Source organism: Mus musculus, chromosome 18 (genome assembly GCF_000001635.26).
Source record: "Mus musculus strain C57BL/6J chromosome 18, GRCm38.p6 C57BL/6J".
NCBI lineage: Eukaryota > Metazoa > Chordata > Mammalia > Rodentia > Muridae > Mus > Mus musculus.
This window is the reverse complement of record NC_000084.6, coordinates 15,232,371-15,252,519: the sequence shown is the minus strand read 5'-3', so window position 1 is coordinate 15,252,519 and position 20,149 is coordinate 15,232,371. Positions and strand designations below refer to the sequence as shown.

Genomic DNA, 20,149 nt, shown 5'->3' with positions numbered 1-20,149 from the left:
TTGCACTCATTGAATCTTTAAAATATCAAAGAAATTAATGTGAGTGAAGTTACTCCTTGAATTTCTAAATTCCTTATATTATGAGGTTGTCGGTCGCCAGTGCATGCATCTCTTTTGAAGATGGTGAAGTTATTGTGGTGTGTTTGCTCATCAGTTGGTGGACCCTGCCTTCTGCAGCTGACCTTTATACCCACTCAAGGGTTATTGCAAGCATGCTCTGTGTGCAGCTTTCTCCCTTGCAGCTCTATTCTCTCACATGCCTTCAAAGGCCAGCAGTCCTCATCCACCATGTTTCCACAGCGCCACCCACCTCACCACTTCCCTCCACAAACCCCTGCCTGGGTTTTTCCAAATAGGAAAATGGCCCTAATGAGTGTGCAAGAAACCAAACTATTTGGAAAAGAAAGCCAGAGCTCTGGCAAATGAGCCAGGGTCAAATTCCAGAACTATGTTTCCTGTTTTCTGTGTCATTTTACAGTTAAGAGAGTCAGCAACTAAGAAACTCTCAAAGTGCCCAGCAAGAAAGTAAGCTGACTGAAGAGAAAGAGGATGAGACAAACGAGCAGCAAACTTGCCCGATGCTCTCTGACAGTGGCAGCTTCCTATGAGCTACTGTATTTACCACCTTCAAGTCCCGTGTAATTTTAGACTAACTTGCTAGGTGAGTATCTTTGTGCTTCTTTACATCTTGTATCGGGAAACTAATAAGATAAAATTTATACAGGGAAATAATATACTTAGTTGTTCTCATTTTTTAACGGTGATTTATGCTCAAACCCGTGGTTTAGCCTACTTGGGTCCAGGGTAAAAGAGGAGCAGGGGTGCTGAAGCTTCCCACTGAGCTGGGCAGCTTGGCTAGGACGCAGTTCCACTGTGGCTGGATTACTGTGCTTCTCTGATTGGGCCTCCTGCTCCATCTGGGGCACAGTTAACCCTGAGTAGCACCGAGAAACTTCCAAGAGGTTTACTTTTTCAATTAAATCTATTATATCAATTTTCTCTTCCTTCTTTTACCTCCATGCTCTCTTCTCACCTCACTCCCTCTCAAATTAATGGCCTTCTCTTTTGATTATTATTGGTATGTGTATGTGTGTGTATGTTCAATGAAAACGATCTCCATATATGTATATGTTATATACATATACATATGTGTGTATGCATGCGTACGTATTTAAATGTTTATTTCCCAGTTGGTAACTGTTCAGGAAGAATTAGGAGGTGTGACCTTGATGGAGGATATTGTCACTGGGGATGGGCTGTGAGATTTCAAAAGCTCACACAAAGCCTAGTCTCACTCTTGCTGCCTTTGCCTGTGGATCAGGATAAAAGCTCTTAGTTCTGTAATGATGCTTCATCATAGTGAAAGGACAATAACTCTCTCTCTCTCTCTCTCTCTCTCTCTCACACACACACACACATGCGCAAGCACACATGGGTAAATGTATATAAACCACCTGCAGAATCCCTTCAGTGTTGCTTGTCTGTGCACAGTTTTGGGGGTGCCCACCTGTACTGACTGAGCACTCCTCCATGGGAGGCGCTGATTCTCCCTCTCTCGTTGTTAGTTGTCTGTGTTCTTTGACTGGGGTGGGACCCTGTGAGATTCCCCTTCTGTGTTGGCATGTCTGTTAGTATCTTTGAGGCTTTAATGGAATAACATACATAATAAAAAGAAACTAGCCCAGGTCCTGGTGGATAGGGGGTCAGTACATCACCAGGACTTTTCTCTTGTCAGAATTGACTCCTTGTCAGATACCGAGACACATGCATCTAGGTTTATAACATTTTTAGAACTCCATATTTACATTCTCAGATAATCTGTAATAAGCATGAGCATAATTATAAGCTAGTCTCACTTTATTCCAGATTCTGATTTTTTTCAGATTTATTTATTATTATACATAAGTACACTGTAGCTGTCTTCAGAGGCACCAGAAGAGGGTGTCCAGTCTCACTACAGATCGTTGTGAGCCACCATGAGGTCGCTGGGATTTGAACTCAGAACCTTCAGAAGAGCAGTCAGTGCTCTTACCCACTGAGCCACCTTGCCAGTCCCAGATTCCAATTTAAAGCCAAGACTGTCTCTATTCTATTCTGTACTGTGGTGTTAGCTACATGACACTTGGAACATTTGAAAACTGATTGGTGCCACTTGAGATGTGCTGACAGCCAAAAGTAGGCACCAAGTTTCAAAAATTTAGTACAAAAAAGTTGCAGGCACTTTTACACTGATTACAATTTTAAATATTACTTTACAAATAGTGGAATAAATCAAGTGTCTTATTAATATTAACTTCACCTGTTTCTTTTTATCTTTTTCTTTTAACCTACTTATGATTACAGGGAAAATTTAAATATCTGTACCCCATATCATATTTCTATTAAACAATATTAGCTCAGAGGATGAAGACCCAGAAATATAGCGAAGGAATCACAGAAATGAGGTGTTTATCACACTCACTAACCTCCCATCCTGAGGCTAGACTTAAAAGAATTCAGTTCACACCCTTTTGTCTTAGTCCTCAAATAGCACTGCCTGACACAAGTCCTGTCCCTTTAATTGCTGCCCTTTGTTTCTTCCCTTCCCCTCCATTCCCTTCTCTGCTGTTCCTCTCCCCCCTTCCCTCCCCCCAACCCCCTCTCTCTCTGAGACTGATTTGGAACTTGCAGTCTTCCTACCTGGGACTATAGACATGCTCTTCTGCAGAAACAAACACACAGAAATATCTACAGCTCTGCCACCAACCTGGATGAGTCACATTTAGAAGCTCGCAGAGGCAAGGTAGCAAGTGACTCTTGCACTGGACAGCTCAGCTCTAGAACATAATCCCTTGTAGTCTTTTATACAAGAAGAGAGTTATTTGGGGCTGGAGAGATGATGCAGAGCTTAAAAGTAGGTGTTCAGTTCTTAGCACCTATGCCATGTGGCACATAATGACCTGTAATTTCTGGTCCAGGGGAATCTGACGCCCTCTGCTGACCTCAGAAGGCATCTCTCCTCATATGCATGCACACACAATTTTAAAATAACCAAAATAAACCACTGGAAGAAAAGATAGGCACCCCTGATAAAATTAGGGTGAGTTTTCAAAACAACCAAACCATAGCTTCCACCTTAAAAAAGAACCAGCTCAAGCCAAGCTCTCTGGTCTGAACTGAGGTCTGCGTCCTTGGGTACTAAGATTGCATCGTTAACGGTATTTAATCTTTATTTGCTAGTCTGGGGCTGGCTTAGCAATAAAAAGTCTTTGTCTTACAGGAGGCTTACAAATGAGAAACGAGGCTTATAGTCTAAACAAAGCGACCAAATTTCTTGCATGCTACTATTTTCCAGGGTTTATATTTTGACCCTTGAAGAATGCAGAAAAATACACCTTGACTAACTATAGAATAGGTATGGGGAGCAGTTGCACTGCAGAACCTAAACCAAAGACGCTTCTTTTGGATTTATCTCAGATCATGACTTTCTATGAATAACAGAGGTTTTTTGTTATTGTTGTTTAAGTTGCAAAATACCACCCAAGAGGTTTCTAAGCCTCAGTTAGCGGGCAGCTCGATGCAAGACAAGCACAGTGACATCTTTTACAGACAGGGCCAATGAGTTTTAAAATGACAGCTTTAAAATGCTGAGCCAGCCTGAAGACACAGAGGGCTTGCCCACCACACATAGCCCTGGGTCCTATCCCAAGCACCAAATAAACCAGATGTGGTAGGTCAGACCTGTGATCCTAGCGCTCTGGCAATAGAAACAGGAAGAACAGATATCCTTGGCTATATAGTGAGTTCAAGGTCACTCTGGGCTACACGAGACCTATCTATAAGTGAGTAAGTATGTAAACAAATAAAATGGCTGCCGAGATGGCTCAGTGGTTAAGAACTCACAACGTTCTCTCAGAATACTGGAGTTCCTGGCAGCTACCCTGTCAGAGGGTTCACAGCTGCCTTCTCTGCAGCAGATCAAGTACCCCCTCTGGTGCCCTCAGGCACTCACAATCATGTGCTTCCCAACATACAGACAATTTTTAAAAGTAAATATTAAAAGGCAGGAGTGATTGTGTGTGTGTGTGTGTGTGTGTGTGTGTGTGTGTGTGAGAGAGAGAGAGAGGGGGGGGAGCTGAGTAAACACAGATCTCCATTGCGGTTGCCACCCCCCCACCCCCCACCCCCAATCCTGGGCTTTTCACTGACAGCAAACTGTTTTGTTGTGCAGGCATTAGTTGTTTGTTTTTCTGGGATACCTGCCTTTTAAGATTTCCCTACAGAGGAAAGAAGTTCGAGCAGAGCTAGCACTCCTCAACAGTGAAGGGCTTCTGTTAACCGGAGCTGTGTCTTAGGCATCAACTTCATTTCTCCTCTCTCTTAGATTTGACCCAATATCTTGGGTTGCTTTATCCATTTCATGAAATGTGTGCCTTTAGAAAGACAGAACTATACATTCTTAGGGGACAAATGTCACTTTCTTGAGATGTTGGGCCACACAGGAAGCACAATGGTAAGAGCAGTGGAATTAGCTGCGCTCCCTCCCTCCGCTCTCCCCAAGTCACCATGGGCTAATTACTTAACCCCTCCAAGTCTGTTTGCCATTAGTAAATTGAAAGCAATGACTCCAGCTCCGCTCTCCCACACAAACATTGTCAAAGCCAGCAGAAATAAGTTTGCCTGTTTCCCCTGCCTGAGGCATGTAAGAGCTACAGCCCTATTACCCCATCCCCCAACCCTCTTCCTCCACAGTCAACCACCCTGTGCACTAAGGAGAGACTGAGAGGTAGTGGGGCATAAAACAGAGCTCAATGAGAGAAAGCTGTTATTAACTGAAGCCAATCTTAGCGAGCTTGACTCACCATCATAAGTTACTGAAAGCATAGTGCTTCTTCTGTCTCCAACCCTGTCCTAGGGAACTTCAAACCACACTGGAAAAAGGATGAAATACTGTTAGTAAAGCTGTTAGGGTCAGAGTCTGGCTCCTGGCAGCCCTAACAGGCTAGGCTTCATCACCCATCTTCAAGAGGAATTAAAGGGACAAGTAATAGCCAAAAAAGCAGAGAAAGGAGATTATTAATGTGGACAGATTAGGAAGAAGAACACAGTGGTCTGATAACAACCACTCCTCCCACCGAGACCAAATTTGGGACACTAACAAGAAGAGTTAGTATTTAGTGAAGTGTTTATTTAGATTTAAACAGAGGTCACAAAGTTTGAGTAACCAAGTCCCAGTCAGAAAGCGGCCTTGCCCACCATCCGCCCATCATCAGCTTCAGTCAATCGGAAAAGGCAATCTGATAAACTGTCAGAACTATGTGCAGTGTCTTCCTGGGAGGCACATTTCTCTTTTGGCTGGACCCAAAGCTTCCACCTTTTCTTTCCCCAGCATGAGATTCCCAGAAAAATTCCAACTCCATGGATCTATTGTTCTAGTTCAGTAGTCTGGGAGCTGAGGGCACACAAGTCTCCTTTAGAAACTCTTCATTTCCTCAAGCTGTACGCTCTGACTCTTATTGTTCTGCTGATGTAAGGATGGAAGCAGACAGTCAGACAAGCTCAACTGCAGTCCCACAGTTGCTGACACCCTCTTCTAGTCTCTACTGGCTCCTGATATGAGTACACGGTGCCTATACATGCATTCAGACACACACACATAATGTTTTAAAATTATACCAAGACTGGATCTGGTGATACATAGTTAGGGTCCCAAACATTCAGGAGACAGAGTCAGTCCAGGCATCTAGGCAGTTTAGTACGACCCCAGTCCTCACTCTCAAAATTAATTGTTTAGTGGTAGAGAAATAAGCTGAGTATTGTGATACAGTGGACCACTGAATACAAAATGTACAATATTTCAACATATGCAGCATACAGGGTTAAATTAGTGAGTTTCCTCTTGCCTTTTTAATAGAAAACATGAGATTCTCATCAGATGTTTGCAGCTTGATGCTTCGACTTGTCCTGCTCACGGGGACATGTGCACTTCCCTTCGCCTTCAGGGGCTCTTTGATGTCTGCCTAGGAGAAGTTCATTTCCTGGACTTCTTTGATACTAACAGTGTTGCTTGTCACTCAAGTGTCTCAACAGATGGGTCCTCAGAGAGGGTCCTTGTGAAGGCACAGTGAAGACAGCTCAGCCTTGTTCTTCTAAGAACTAAGTGGTACCTAGCCAAATGTCTGCTCAAACTGAAGAACCTGGCCATCTTGGAAGCTCCCAGGAGTGTCTGCCTACACTGTGATCATCAAGGCAAACAACATATGGCCCAGGAAGAGGTAGGTCAGTGTGCAAATAAACCCAACCCAGCTTTCTTAATTGCACTCGGCTTTTCAATATAACCAGGTTCAAAATGTCCTGAAGTTCTAGAAGACAAATGCCTTACAATGAAGGCTCTGCTTAGAAGCAGAGAAAGATTTAAAAAGAAAACAAACAAAAACCAACTATTACATTTTAAAAAACTATTATTTAAATTACCTTTTGAAAATAAGTAGGTAACTCAATCAGGAAAGTGCTTCCCTTAACTGGGTTCAATCCCAGAATCCATAGAGGAAACAGTATCTAAGCTATTGTGATCCCACCCCTAGGGTAGGGAGGCAGAGACTGGTAAATTCCCGAGGCTCAATGACTAGCCAATCCTATTTGACAGATTCCAGGCCAGTGAGTAACAGAGGAGAGGAGAGGGGAGGGGAGGGGAGGGGAGGGGAGGAGAGGGGAGGGGAGAGGAGAGGAGAGGAGAGGAGAGGAGAGGAGAGGAGAGGAGAGAAAGCAGAGATGGACAGAGCCCTAAGAATGAACCAGCTGAGGCAAAGGTCTCTTCACCTTCATTTTTCCTCCACACAGGTGCCCACAGACACACAAAAAAATCTTTTGTTTCCTTTGGGCTTTCTAGATTCCTGTCAGAAAGAACTGCAGGGACAAAAGTGGAGAAGAGCCTGAGGGAAAGGAGATCCAGGGACAGGCCCAAATTGGGATCCAGCCCAAGGAGAGGCTCTAAGGCCTGACACTATGATATGCTTACAGACAGGAGCCTAGCATGGCTGTCCTCCAAGAGGCCCAACAAGCAGCTGAAAGAGTCAGATGCAGATACTTACACCCAACCATTGGTCAGGAGTTGATGACCCTTGTGGTTGAACTAGGGAAAAGCTGGAAGAAGCTGAGGAGGAGAGCGATCTCATAAGTAGACCAGCAGTTGGGAGCTGGAGAGATCGCTCAAAGGTTAAGAGCACTGACTGCTCTTCCAAAGGTCCTGAGTTCAATTCCCAGCACTCACATGGTGGCTCACAACCATCTGTAATGAGTCTGATGCCCTCTTCTAGATTTGTCTGAAGACAGCTACAGTGTATTCATAGAAAATAAATAAATTTTGGAGGAGGAGGAGGAGAGAAGGAGGAGGAGAAGGAGGAGGAGGAGAAGGAGAGAAGGAGGAGGAGGAGAAGGAGAAGTAAAAGGAGGAGGAGGAGGAGGAGAAGGAGAAGGAGAAGGAGAAGGAGAAGGAAGGAGAAGGAGAAGGAGAAGGAGAAGGAGAAGGAGAAGGAGAAGGAGAAGGAGAAGGAGAAGGAGAAGGAGAAGGAGAAGGAGAAGGAGAAGGAGAAGGAAGGCCAGCACCTGGACCCCAGGGATCTCTCAGACACTGAGCCACCATCCAGGCAGCATACACCAGCTGACATAAGGCCTATGACACATATGCAACAGAGGACTGCAAATCTGGAATCAGTCAGAGAAGATGCAACTAACCCTTGAGAGACTTATCTTCTTGGAGACAGGGGGACGGGGGTGGGGGTTATGAGATGAGGCCCAGTCAGAGAGCAGACCGGGAAAGAAATAATAACTGAACTGTAAAAAAAAAAAAAAAAAAAAGATTAAAGAATAAGAAAAATAATAATAAAAGCAAAGTCCTTGATTTCTTATCAAAAACCCATATGGTCAAGGGAAGAAAAAAAAAGTTTCCTTTGGACTTGCTATTTTCCCACTAAAATGCTGCTTTTTAAGATAGAATAACATACGAGACAGGCTTTCTACTCACTGTGGACTAGCAGAGACTTGGTCTATCTTCCTATACTCAAAAGCAACCAAAACAAAGTATGAATTGTCTTCAGGCTCTGAACTGAAGGTCTCATTGGCGGTGATTACACAGAGTATGGAACTAAAAATGGATGGGGTGGTTTTTAGATTTCTGTGCAGGAAAGGAGAATCCACACAAGAGATGTCAGTGCAAGCAATCAGAATTCCGAGAAGTCAAGAAGGCTGACACAGGAACAGCAGACGACCTGTGCCATGGGGGTAATTCCAGGTCTTTGTAGGAAAGTCTCCTCAGGACTTTGGATGAGTCCTGACCTACACGTGCAACCAAAGAAGTTTCTTTTTGATTTTAAAAGTTCACATAGTACACGGGACATCTGTGCTACTAGACAAAGATGGTGGATGGGATGTATATAGTTACTGTCATAAACATGAGATTAAGCTAGAGATTCACTAAAGGTTGATTTTGATCATTCCTAACATTCCTTAAAAGCAAATCAAAATGAGCCACTACAGGATGGAGACACAGCTAAGTGGTAGAGAGCCTGCCTAATAGAAGAATGGTTCTGGTTCAATGTTTAGCATTGAAATCAACAGCAAGTCCACTAACAAAACAAACAAACAACAATAAAAACAAAATCCTGCTGATTCAAATGAATGCACTAGAATAAAAATTGGATAACATTGTGAAAAACACAACAAATCCAGGGACTAAGAAAGATGTCTCAGCAGTCAAGAGCTAAGTTTCCTTTAGGGAACCCAAATTCAGTTCCTGGCACCCACATCATGTGGCTCCATGAGCCTAATGTCTCTGATCTCCAAGAGCAATCTTATTCATTTTCACAAACCCTCACAAGATACATAATTAAAAATAAAAATACATTTTGTTTGTTTGAGTAAAAGATTTACTATATACTCTGGCTGTCATGAAACTCATCAGCACTCTTAGCAAAAATAAATCTCTGTAGTTTTGTTTTTTTCTAACAAAAGAATACAGCAGGCAGCAATGTAATATTCCTTTTAAAATGTTCGATTTGAACAAATAAGGTCTCAAAGGAACGTTGTGTGCTGTAAGAAATGTGTTCTATAAGAATGGTTGGAAAATCAATCAATAGAAACATAGAAGTAACAGAGATTCCAAGACTGGCAAAAAGAGTGTTTAAAGCAATGAAGAATAGCAATAAAACAAGAAGGTGAAACTAATGAGCAAAAGGAAAGATAAAGAAGAACCAGAAAAATAAACAAATCTAAAAGTAGACAGAACAGAACCCAAGAGTAACAAAGAATCAAACAACAGTTTCAATCTCAGTTTTAAACTTCATCAGACAGATAATTACATAGAATATATTAATAAGTATTTAAAACACCTCAGTTAGAATGCAGAGTCTCAGACTAGATTGGAAAAGTAGTATATATATATATATATTGATAAGTTAAAAGTAAAAAGCTGGAAAATTACGCTCATAAAAATACTAAAAGAAAGAATTTCTGGATCAGACAAGATAGGTTTTAGAACATAGACTATCACCTGATTATTGTAAAATATATCATTTTATAATAAAGGAGTCAACACACAAAGAGGATATAACAATTTCAAATTTATACACTGAAAATAAAGCTTCAAAATATACATGAGATTGATGAAATTAAAGGAAAAATGGACAAATCCACAGGACAGCAGGGCAGTTCAACGCTCTTCTCAGTAATTGATGGACAGAAAATGCAGTTACAGAATGTTTGAGCAGCAGTTACTACTAAATTTGATTGGCAGTCTTGAAATATTGCCCTCCACGGTAGCAGAACTTACATTCTTTTTGTGTGCACGTAGAACAATCATGGTGTTAGATTGGATGTTTAGCCATAATACAGCTCTGTGTCTATGTGTAAATATAGAAATTAATGAAATTAAAAACAAGAAGCAAAAGTAACTATAAATTAAACTGGCAAACCTCTAAAAGACAGATGAAAAATAAAGGGAAGAAAACACAAGTTACCATCATCATGATAGGAAATAGGACAGTGTTGAGGTTTTGTCTTTTACTGTCTATTGTAAGACTAAGTGAGGGGTCTCTAAGACCTGGAGTCCACATGTAGCCCCTGGCACCCTGGCCCCAAGTTAATGCTAATTGGTGAATAAAGATGCTAACAGCTGATAGTTGGGCAGAAGAGACAAAGATGAGGTTGAGGTTTGGGGGGCTTTGGGAGAGAGTACCATGAGGAGGGGGAGGAGAGAGGAGGAGACTGCCATGGGCTAGGGGCCAAGACAACATGGCAGGGAGGGCTGCCTAATTGGAGTCAAGAGCAGCCCAGATGAAACATAGTAAGTGATGATGGGGTTATTGATAGGAAAATAGATTCTAACAGCCTGGAGGGTCAGTAGATGCCCAACTCTCGTGCTGCCTAACGCTATCTTAAAATATAAAGGCTGTGTGTGTCTTTCATCCAGGAACATAAAAGGTCTAAAGGGGGAAGAAGCACCATGACTGGACTTTAATATTTTTACTATAGGACATCGCTGCCGTTCTTAGAGCTACCACAAAGAGTATAAATATTATGAAGTTGATGCTAATAAATTTGTAACTTAGGTAGAACAGAAAAGTACTAACATTGAGGAGATTCTTAAAATATTAAACTACTAAAACTCATTCAAGAGAAATGTATAGCCTAAACCACCCTATATACAATAAATAAACTTGGTCTATGGTATAAAATTTTCACATGTACAAAACTCCTTAAGGAGCTTTTGTTTTGAAGACGGAGACCATTAGGGAAGACACAAGCAAGCACAAGAAGCTTAATGCCAAGCGACACATCTCAGGCTGGAGGATGGTGGTGGAAGAGGGGCGGGAGGATGGTGGGAGCCAGAGGGTCAGGGAGGTTGTTGTGACTTCTAGTAATGTCAGAAGCCAAACCCATAAAGTCTCACTAAAACGATTGCCTAAACATGAGCTGAGCAAGGACAACAGCAATGGACATGCTAAAACTGGTAGGAGACAGACCATGAAGCCTCCATACCACACAAACAACTAAGGAGTACTGAGAGTAGAGAAATTGTCTCCCCGAGAGAAGAGCACCCTACTGGTTATCCCATAACAAATGGTCAGCCCCGAAAAATACACATACAAATAACATTAGACAGACTGAGCAGGCTGTATTTATGTATTTAGGGATATAAATAGAAAGATAGAGATATATGGATTATATTTATATACAAATAACATTAGACAGACTGAGCAGGCTATATTTATATATTTAGGGATATAGATAGAAAGATAGAGATATATGGATATATATTCACATATATACAGATATACATCTATAAAAACAGTTAATAAAAAAAATGAATTTGAAAGAAAGCAAGGAAATTTATAAGGGAGGGTTTGGAAGAAGGAAAATGAAAAGGGAAATTATGTAGTTCAATTATGACATCAAAAACCTAAAGAAATATTTTTAAAAGAGTTTTTTTTAAAAAAAAAATAGGGAACTTGAAAACATTACAAAAAGAATCCAATATAACTTCTTCCAAAATATTTAAGAAGCAAATAATATAATGTCTACACTAATTTTCTATATTTTCTAAACGCCTGAAATAGCAAAAACACTGTTTCATTTAATCTACCTTCTTATATCTTCCAGAGCTACATTCCTAATCTAAAACATACAATAAAGTTATTCTCCAGTTTTGGAAGAATCAATAAGATAATAGTGCAAAAGAGCCATGTAAATAGAAAGCAAACAAAAACCACCTTGAAGGGCATAGTGCACAGTTCAGTGTCAGTGAACTTGTCTAGGTGTCTACAGGAAAGCACACACACACACACACACACACACACACACACACACACACACACAATGTGCTGGTTAGACTGAGTTCAAAGCAAACACAAGTCATCTCATTAAGAATTTAATACTTTAATAAATTATTCTTCTCTGCATAGGCACCTTATCTCCCAGAAAGTGATATGGATTTCCCCAGAGAGAAAACTTACACTAATGATGCACTTTGGAGAATGAATGATAAGTGCTAAAGAGGTCAGAGGTCAAGAGATGGCACCTGAGTAATAGACAATAGCTTTCTTCGCTATTTTCTGGTTTTGTTTTGTTTTTTTAGAAAGGATAACAAGGAGCTAGGGCTCTATGGTTAAGAGTGTGGGGCGCCTGGCATGAGGAAATAAAGGGGGTGGGAGAGATGACCCGTGACCTGCCAGAGCTTCAGGGCTCTGGGAGGGCAGATGCACTCTCCCCACAGCCCATGTGGGTGTCTCATTGTGGGAAGCCACAGAACCCCAGTCTACTGGGATAGAGAGGGAGCAGTCTGGGGTCTCTGGGCCTCACGGATGCCAGAGACAACAGATTCTCAGTCTCAGACATCCCAGACGACACTGTATGTGGCAGAAGAGCTGAAAACAAAGTGGGCAGAAGGGAGAAGGGGGCAGAGGGAGAAGGCCCTGGGTGGTTCCCATGTGGGTGAGAGTCTTTGGTCCAGCCTGGTAGCTGGAAACACTGAGAGGCCTTCCTGCGGGAGATTAGATGTGGCTCTTTAGGGAAAAGCCTATTCCATTGTTCTAGCACAGTGGGGCTTGATGAGCAGAGACTAGATGATCCATGGTTTTAGAGCTTTATTGTGGAAAAGCAGAGAGAGAGAGAGAGAGAGAGAGAGAGAGAGAGAGAGAGAGAGAGAGAGAGAGAGAGAGAGAGAGAGAGAGAGAAAAGAGAAGAGAAGAGAAGAGAAGAGAAGAGAAGAGAAGAGAAGAGAAGAGAAGAGAAGAGAAGAGAAGAGAAGAGAAGAGAAGAGAAGAGAAGAGAAGAGAAGAAAGTAGAAGCTGACCATGGCCACGTGGAGAGAGGGGAGAAAGGAGGGGGAGAAAGGGAACAAGAAGGCTAGAGAGAGAAGAGACAAGAGCTTAAGAGAGAGCGGAGGGGCCAAGTAGCCCCTTTTATAGTAAGCTGGGCTATCTTGCTGTTGCTAGGTAACTGAGGAAGCACATACCTGGCTATTGCCAGATTAACTGTGGGGTTGGAGTCTAGCCAGAATACCAGGAGCTTGGGACATTGTCTACGTGACTGATAATCACAGGATTATGGAATTGAGTCATGGTGTCAGGCTCCTGTGTCTGGGAAAGTGGCTCACTGTTCCATCCCTTGTAGAGTTTTCTACTGGATCTCACTCTACCAGAATACAGACTGCCTTTCTCGGTCCCATATAAGAGTAGCGCCTGCTCTTCCGAAGAACCTGGGTTCAGTTCCCAGCACCCAAAAGACTGCTAGCATCCATCATCTTTTTCTGGTCTCTGCAGGCACTGCATGCATATGACATGCACACACATACATGCAGGCAATCATACATACACACACACATACATGCAGGCAATCATACATACACATAAAATAATATTTTTTAATTTTAAGAGAATATCAAACAGAGCCAAAGAAAATTTATTTAAATTCACTGATGAATTATAAAATGTCTAAAAATAATAAGTAGACTCTTATGTTTACTTGAAACTCCTTCTAAACATTGAATATCCTTTATCTTAAAGACAAGTAAACTGGGGTCTATTACATACCGATACCCTTCCCTGCAGTGGCCTAAAGTCTGCTTTAAAACATAATTGGGAACATATTTGTCATCATCTCTCAGTTGTAAAACACTGGCTCCCCCTCAGAAGATTTTAGCTTCTCTCAGCAAACCTAAGGAGGTTCTCTACTCCTAATTACAGAGAATTACACCAGAAGTGCTTGTCTCCCCAGCCAGGGATTTTCTATACCTGCCCAGTGGGACCAAAAACTGCCTGGCCAGAGATTCCCTCAGAACAGGAAAGAGTGCCAGAGGATAAAGAATTGGCAAGAAGTCAGAGTCAAAACCAGGAAAGTCCCAGAGTCAAGATTAAGGGGCATATACAGACCCAAGTTACACCCACACTGATCTAACATATGGCTTCTGAAGCAACACTATCTATTTTGAAAATCAGAGTATAAAATTTGTCATGCACCAAGGTCTATGAATATCATATTTAAATGCCAATTGTATTTAACAAAGGTAACAACTATATTCAGCAAAGATAAGGTTGAACTTGGCCAAAAGTATCAAACACTAAGAACAATCATTCCACCATTCCAGAAAATACTGGATGTTAACCACAATTAAAAGATGAAGCCAGTGTGGGTAGCTGTCTCTTCAACCCCACTGCAGTGGTTTGTCCCATCAAGCTGGGGTAAGAGGACAGCTGTGACCATGACATTTGTTGACCGGACTTTCACTGCAACAGGGACACATGAGACCATGGAGTAATAGAAAGTGACATTCCTTATGTCGTGTCAGTTTTAAGATCTAGATAGACAGAGATATAGATGTCAGCTTGCAGGGCAGGCAGGCTTCATTGCCCATGGACACCACGCTGCCAGCACCTGTCCACACAGCAGGTTGTGTGCCTCGGAGTGAAGGAGGACACATGATCTCCTCTCCGGCCTCTCCACCCCAGGCTGCAGCAGTCGCAAAGGGGTACCTCCTCTCAGTCTGTGTTAGCACAGGGAGATCAGTCAGGAGAGACCACTTATAATTATCTATGCAGATGGTCACTTCAGTAGCATAGCTTCCAAACAACCAGTTTCCAGGCTGTGGAGATCTCTCTCTCTCTCTCTCTCTCTCTCTCTCTCTCTCTCTCTCTCTCTCTCTCTCTCTCTCTCACACACACACACACACACACCTTCCTAAGCAAGACTTTGGGAATGCAACACACCCTACACAAGCAGAGGACTGTTTAGGAGAAAATCTCTTCTTTTAGGGAACCAATGATGACTTCGGGTGGGAGCCATGGGGCTAGACACAAAGATGCCCCCGCTTTTAAATGAGACCATCAGAGTATGTGGAACTCCTAACAAAGTTGGCGGCTTTGAATCTCCCCTTTTCGGGTTTTAGAGTCAGGCAAGAGTCTCACTTTTCTTGGAATAAAGAGAAGAAGGCAGAGTAGAGGACTGCAAGAGGCTTTGGGATCATAATTCTGAACATGAGAAGGCAATTTAGAGGGAAGTACATGTCTACAATCCCAAGGAACAGAAGCAGAAGGATCTGAGGTTCAAGGCCAGCCTGGGGGTTCAAGACCAGCCTGTGTCACACAGACAGATTCGTGCAATGTAGACTAGTAGGCATAATGCCTGCCTAGCATCTGTTGTATAAACCCAGTATGATTGCACATGAACATATGAGACTTTGTCTTAATGAACCCACCCATCCATCCATCCATCCACCCATCTATCAGTGGGACTGACGCTACAGGCCCATCCACTTGGGGAGCTGAGGTAGAAAGAAAACAAATTCAAATCCTGTCTCTACCACTTGGCAAAGCCTTGTCTCAAAAGAAAATATTTTTTAAATGCTAGAGAAATGATGCAGTGGCCAAGTGCTTGCCCATCATGCACAAGATCCTGTGTTCAACCTCGAATACCAGAAATTCATTAACTATTAATGTAAAAACAAAACCTAGGAAGACTTCACTTTAGGGAAATCACATCTTTGACTAAATGACAATATATAGAGCAAAACTGTTACAAAGGAAATTTAGAAATCCCTGTGCCTAGCTCCTCCCCCTTGTCCCATGATGCCACTGGAGAGCTGATTGACAAACAATACCTAAGTTTTCCTGGGAGACAATGTGGGAGACTGATTAATTTGAGGCTCACACTGTGAAAAGCAGAAAGCAGGACAGTACAAACATCAAGATGAAATGACCTTCTCCAAGGTCAGCAAGAATTTCTACAAAGTCACAATAGAGTTTCCCGGAGGCTGAATACCTGGCTGAGTTGTAAAAATGCTAAACCAGTGTTCTGAAAGTCCTGAGTTTTATCCCAGGTATTGCATAAACCAATTGTGGGAGCAACACTATAGAGGTAGAACCATGAGAGTCAGGAGTTCAAGGTTATCCTTAGCTTAAAGGAGTTGGAGGCCAACCTGGGCTATGTCAGAACCTGTCTCAAGAGGGCCAGAAGGGAAAGTTGGACAAATGACTCAGTCAATAAAATATTTGCTGTACAAACACAAGAGCCTGAATTTGATCCTCAGTCCCCATGTAAAAACCTAAGTAAAACGTTTTTAAAGCGTTGGTGCCTGTTGATGCAGTGTTATTACTTGTAGCACTGCAGAAGGGGAGACAAGTATCCTCGCTTTTCCTGCCTGACCAACCTCAAGTTCCTACTCTAAAAAAAATATGGCTCTTGAGGAATGACATCCAAGGTTGACCTCTGATCACCAAACACATTCACATACAGGGACACACACATCCTCATATCGTATAGAAACAAGCAAAAAGACATTTGTCACCGTCCCTGCTGAGCTGCCACTTCACTGATCCCACACTCTGCATTGGCAAGTGAATGCCCATCTTCTTGAGCAGAAAAGATTTGTTTCACTGTCAGCCGCACGTTCTCTCCTCCACAAAATACAATCACCCTGGAGGGACTACATGACAACCCCTACAGCTTCCCAAGAAGAGCCCCAAACATAACATCAGCCCAGCGTTCCAGACCACTAGCACCAGGGTCCATGGCCACACAATACCATGCTGTGTGTCTCAGGGTGAGCAAGCCCCCTCTTTGCAGGAAAGAACTGAGACAAGATCTTGAGGTTCATCCATGCAGAGAGACCATCTGCAACAATACAGGGCCCTCTATTCCACACACCCCCACCTCCACAGAGGTTTCCTGCCTGACTCAGTGAGTAAGCACACTTTGTTTGATCTCTATGGAAAGGGATCAACATTCGACAAAGGAAAATTTGCCAACATTCTTAATAGCACTTTCATGCACCTTATTTTTTTTTTAATGAAAACTTGGATTATTCTTAAAGGGGGCCATGGAGCTAGACAGCATGGGCCCATCTCATTGTTCACGGCTGATTAGGGCGAGAGACGCTTGTGCCACATTCATTTAACGTTTCATCTAGGCTCTCTGCGCCATGCAGCCTCCATGTGTCTTTTCACTAGTCAACATTCATGTCTTTTTAAAACCACAGTAAATCTCTTTGATTGGGACTGGAGGCTTGGATCATTCAATTTGTGTTAGCGAACTGTCTTATCTCCTTGTGGGCCAGGCTGTCCCTGGAGTCTCCAGAATGGCACCTCAGCATGGGCCAGGATGCCAGAGCAGAAGGCAGCAGGCAAAACCTTTGGACAGGACAGACAGGCTTGGGCTATCCCACCACTAGGCTACCAGGGATGACAGACAGGAAAACACCAAGTGATTATTGCACAAGAAATGGAAAGGGAAGGCTGGTCCTCTTCCACAGAAACAGACAGCACCCTGAGCACAGACTGATTCATTCCAAAACAGAAGAAAGAGCAGCACACATGTCCCCTGCGTATGATCTTACCCATCAGCTTGCAGATGCCAAGGAAAATATTCCTGCTAGGAACATTTTAGAAGAAGGGTGTTTTTCTGCAGTTTTTTTTTTGTTTTGTTTTTTTTTTTTTTTTTTTTTTTTGCGTGTGGTTTTTTTTGAAAGTGGTTCTTCCCAGAAACCTGCCTCAGTCTCCTGGGTTCTGGGATTAGAGGCATGCCCTATGCCTGCCTACCTGCCTGGCTCCTCCTCCTCCTCCTTCATTTCTCCCATCCTCCATCGATTATTGAACACCCCTTAGCACATTTCCTTGTACATGAATTTTTACTCTCATTCCTTTATCAATTCACTCATCAATCAAGTCCTAAAAGGTTACTGTTAGGACCCTGTGAACAGATACCAGGAATACAGAGAACAGACATGTCTAAGATGTAGTCCTTAAGGCAGAAGAGATGGCCCAGCTGTTAAAAGCATATACTGATCTCGGTTTGATTACCAGTACCCATACCAGATGGACCACAACAGCCTGTAACTCTGGCTCCAAAGGACCTGGTACCTTCTTCTGGATTGTGTGGGTACCTGTGTTCACGTGTGTATATTCCTCCCATCCCCCCATATACACATAATTTAAAATGGATTCTTTAGAAAAAGGATGTAATCTGCTTGGAGGTCAAGGATTATTTTCTTTGGGAGAGTGCTGGCTCATTGCTGGGCTCTCCCTCGGATCTCTTTGACCAGTGTTCCACTCATGATCACTCAGCAGTCCTGCACAGGAAACAATAAGATCCTGCTCTTTCTGGTTTCAGCATCAGATTTCCAGGTTGACAACAATGAAAGAGAACAAGGAATGTGCTGTGAAAGTCGTGCACAGGAAATCTACCCTTCGTTTGTGCACAAGTCACTACTTTCCATCTTTTAAATGCTCCTTCAGATTAAAAAGGACAAATAATGAAGAAAAGAGTTGGGCCATTCTACAAAAGGTTAGACATCATTGCCATATGAGCCAGAATCCCACTCCTGGGACAGTGTTCAAAGAAGGAAAAAATGTTTATACAGAAAGGTATATACTAATATCCATAGTAGCACTAAGTATAATAGTTTTGTTACCAAAGAAGAAACAAAACAAGTGTCTTGTTTTGTGGACATATGTACTCTGGCACTGAGTATTGAGAAATACTGTTGTACTGGCTGGTTTTGTGTGTACACTTGACACAAGCTGCAGTTTGCTGGGCCGTGGGTGTGTGGAACGAGGAGAGTGGGAGAGTGCCCACATCCCTCCAGAGTTCCTGTGCTCTGGGCAGGGAGACATGTGGCCCCGGCTGGGCATCTGGCTGTATTAGGCCACTGACCCCACACAACGGGTGGTGGACGAGGGGCAGCCCCAGGTACCAGGTTCTCAATCTCCAGCATCCCACACTGGATACGGCGAAGAAGCTGAGAACAGAATAGGGGCCCCAGGGTGGCACTCGGCCCCGGAGATAAAGGAAGAGGGCAGAGAGAGAGGTGCCTCTGGGTGGTTCCCAAGCAGGCAAGAGTCCTTAGTCTGGTCTGTGGCTGCAACGTAGGAAGGCCTGCTGGTGGGAGGTTGACACGACTTGTTAAGAGAAAGCCTATCCCATCGTTCAAGCATGGCAGGCCTTGATGAGCAGAGACAGTCTATGGTTTTAGAGCTCTATTATAGAAAGGCAGGGGGAAAAAGAGAAGGTAGAAAGAGAGAGGGAGAGGCTGTCAATGGCCATGAGGAGAGAAGGGGAAGAAAAAGAGAGAGGGGGTGGGGGGAAGATGGGAAGGCTAGAGAGTAAGAGAGGTAAAAGCTTTGAAAGAGTAAATGAAAGCTTAAGAGAGCGAGGTGGGGCCAAGCAGCCCCTCTTATATTGGGCTGCTATCTTGTTTTTGCTAGGTAACTGTGGGGAGGAGTCTAGCCAGAATGCCAGAAGCTTGGGACATTGTCTATGTGACTGCTAGCCACGTGTTTCTCCTGTGGGGGCTGTGGGAGCGGTAACTTTGACAGGAGCCAGGGATCCAAGAGACATGATCGAACACCTTCTGTCTCATGTAGGTGGAAATTACCACCCATCGGATCCCACCGGGGTTCTAGACCTCAGCTTGACTGGAGACCAGGCTGTCTCTGCATAGCCCATTGCCCCACAGCAGTTATCACAGAGAAAGGAAACTCCCTTGAGGAAATGCCTCCATGAAATCTAACCATAAGGTATTTTCTCAATTAGTGATCAAGGGTGGGAGGGTCCATTGTGGATGGTGCCATCCCTGGGCTGGTAGTCTTGGGTTCTGTAAGAGAGCAAGCTGAACAAGCCAGGGGAAGCAAGCCAGTAAATAACATCCTTCCATGGCCTCTACATCAGCTCCTGCTTCCTGACCTTCTTTAGTTCCAGTCCTAACTTCCTTTGGTGATGAACAGCAATGTGGAAATGTAAGCTGAATAGATACTTTCCTCCCCAACTTACTTCTTGGCCATGACGTTTGTGCAGGAATAGAAACCCTGACTAGAACAAATTGGTATCAGCAGTGTTTTGGAGATGCCAGTACCATGAGATGACCACCAAGAACTGTTATTAGACGCGTTCTCACGACCGGCCAGGAAGAACACCACAGACCAGAATCTTCTGCGGCAAAGCTTTATTGCTTACATCTTCAGGAGCCAGAGTGCAAGAAGCAAGAGAGAGCGAGAAGCAAGAGAGAGAGAAAACGAAACCCCGTCCATATTAAAGAGAATTCTCCTTCGCCTAGGACGTGTCACTCCCTGATTGGCTGCAGCCCATCGGCCGAGTTGACGTCACGGGGAAGGCAGAGCACATGGAG

The 20,149-nt window shown here is 43.3% G+C and overlaps 1 long non-coding RNA gene across 1 annotated transcript; it reads left to right on the top strand.

Moving 5' to 3' along the window:
- Window positions 1–511: 511 nt before the first annotated feature.
- Gm41672 lies at window positions 512–19,471 on the top strand. The gene is made up of 3 exons (XR_877198.1): window positions 512–661; window positions 6,059–6,254; window positions 19,389–19,471. It is a non-coding gene; the product is annotated as a predicted gene, 41672 (long non-coding RNA).
- Window positions 19,472–20,149: the final 678 nt, after the last annotated feature.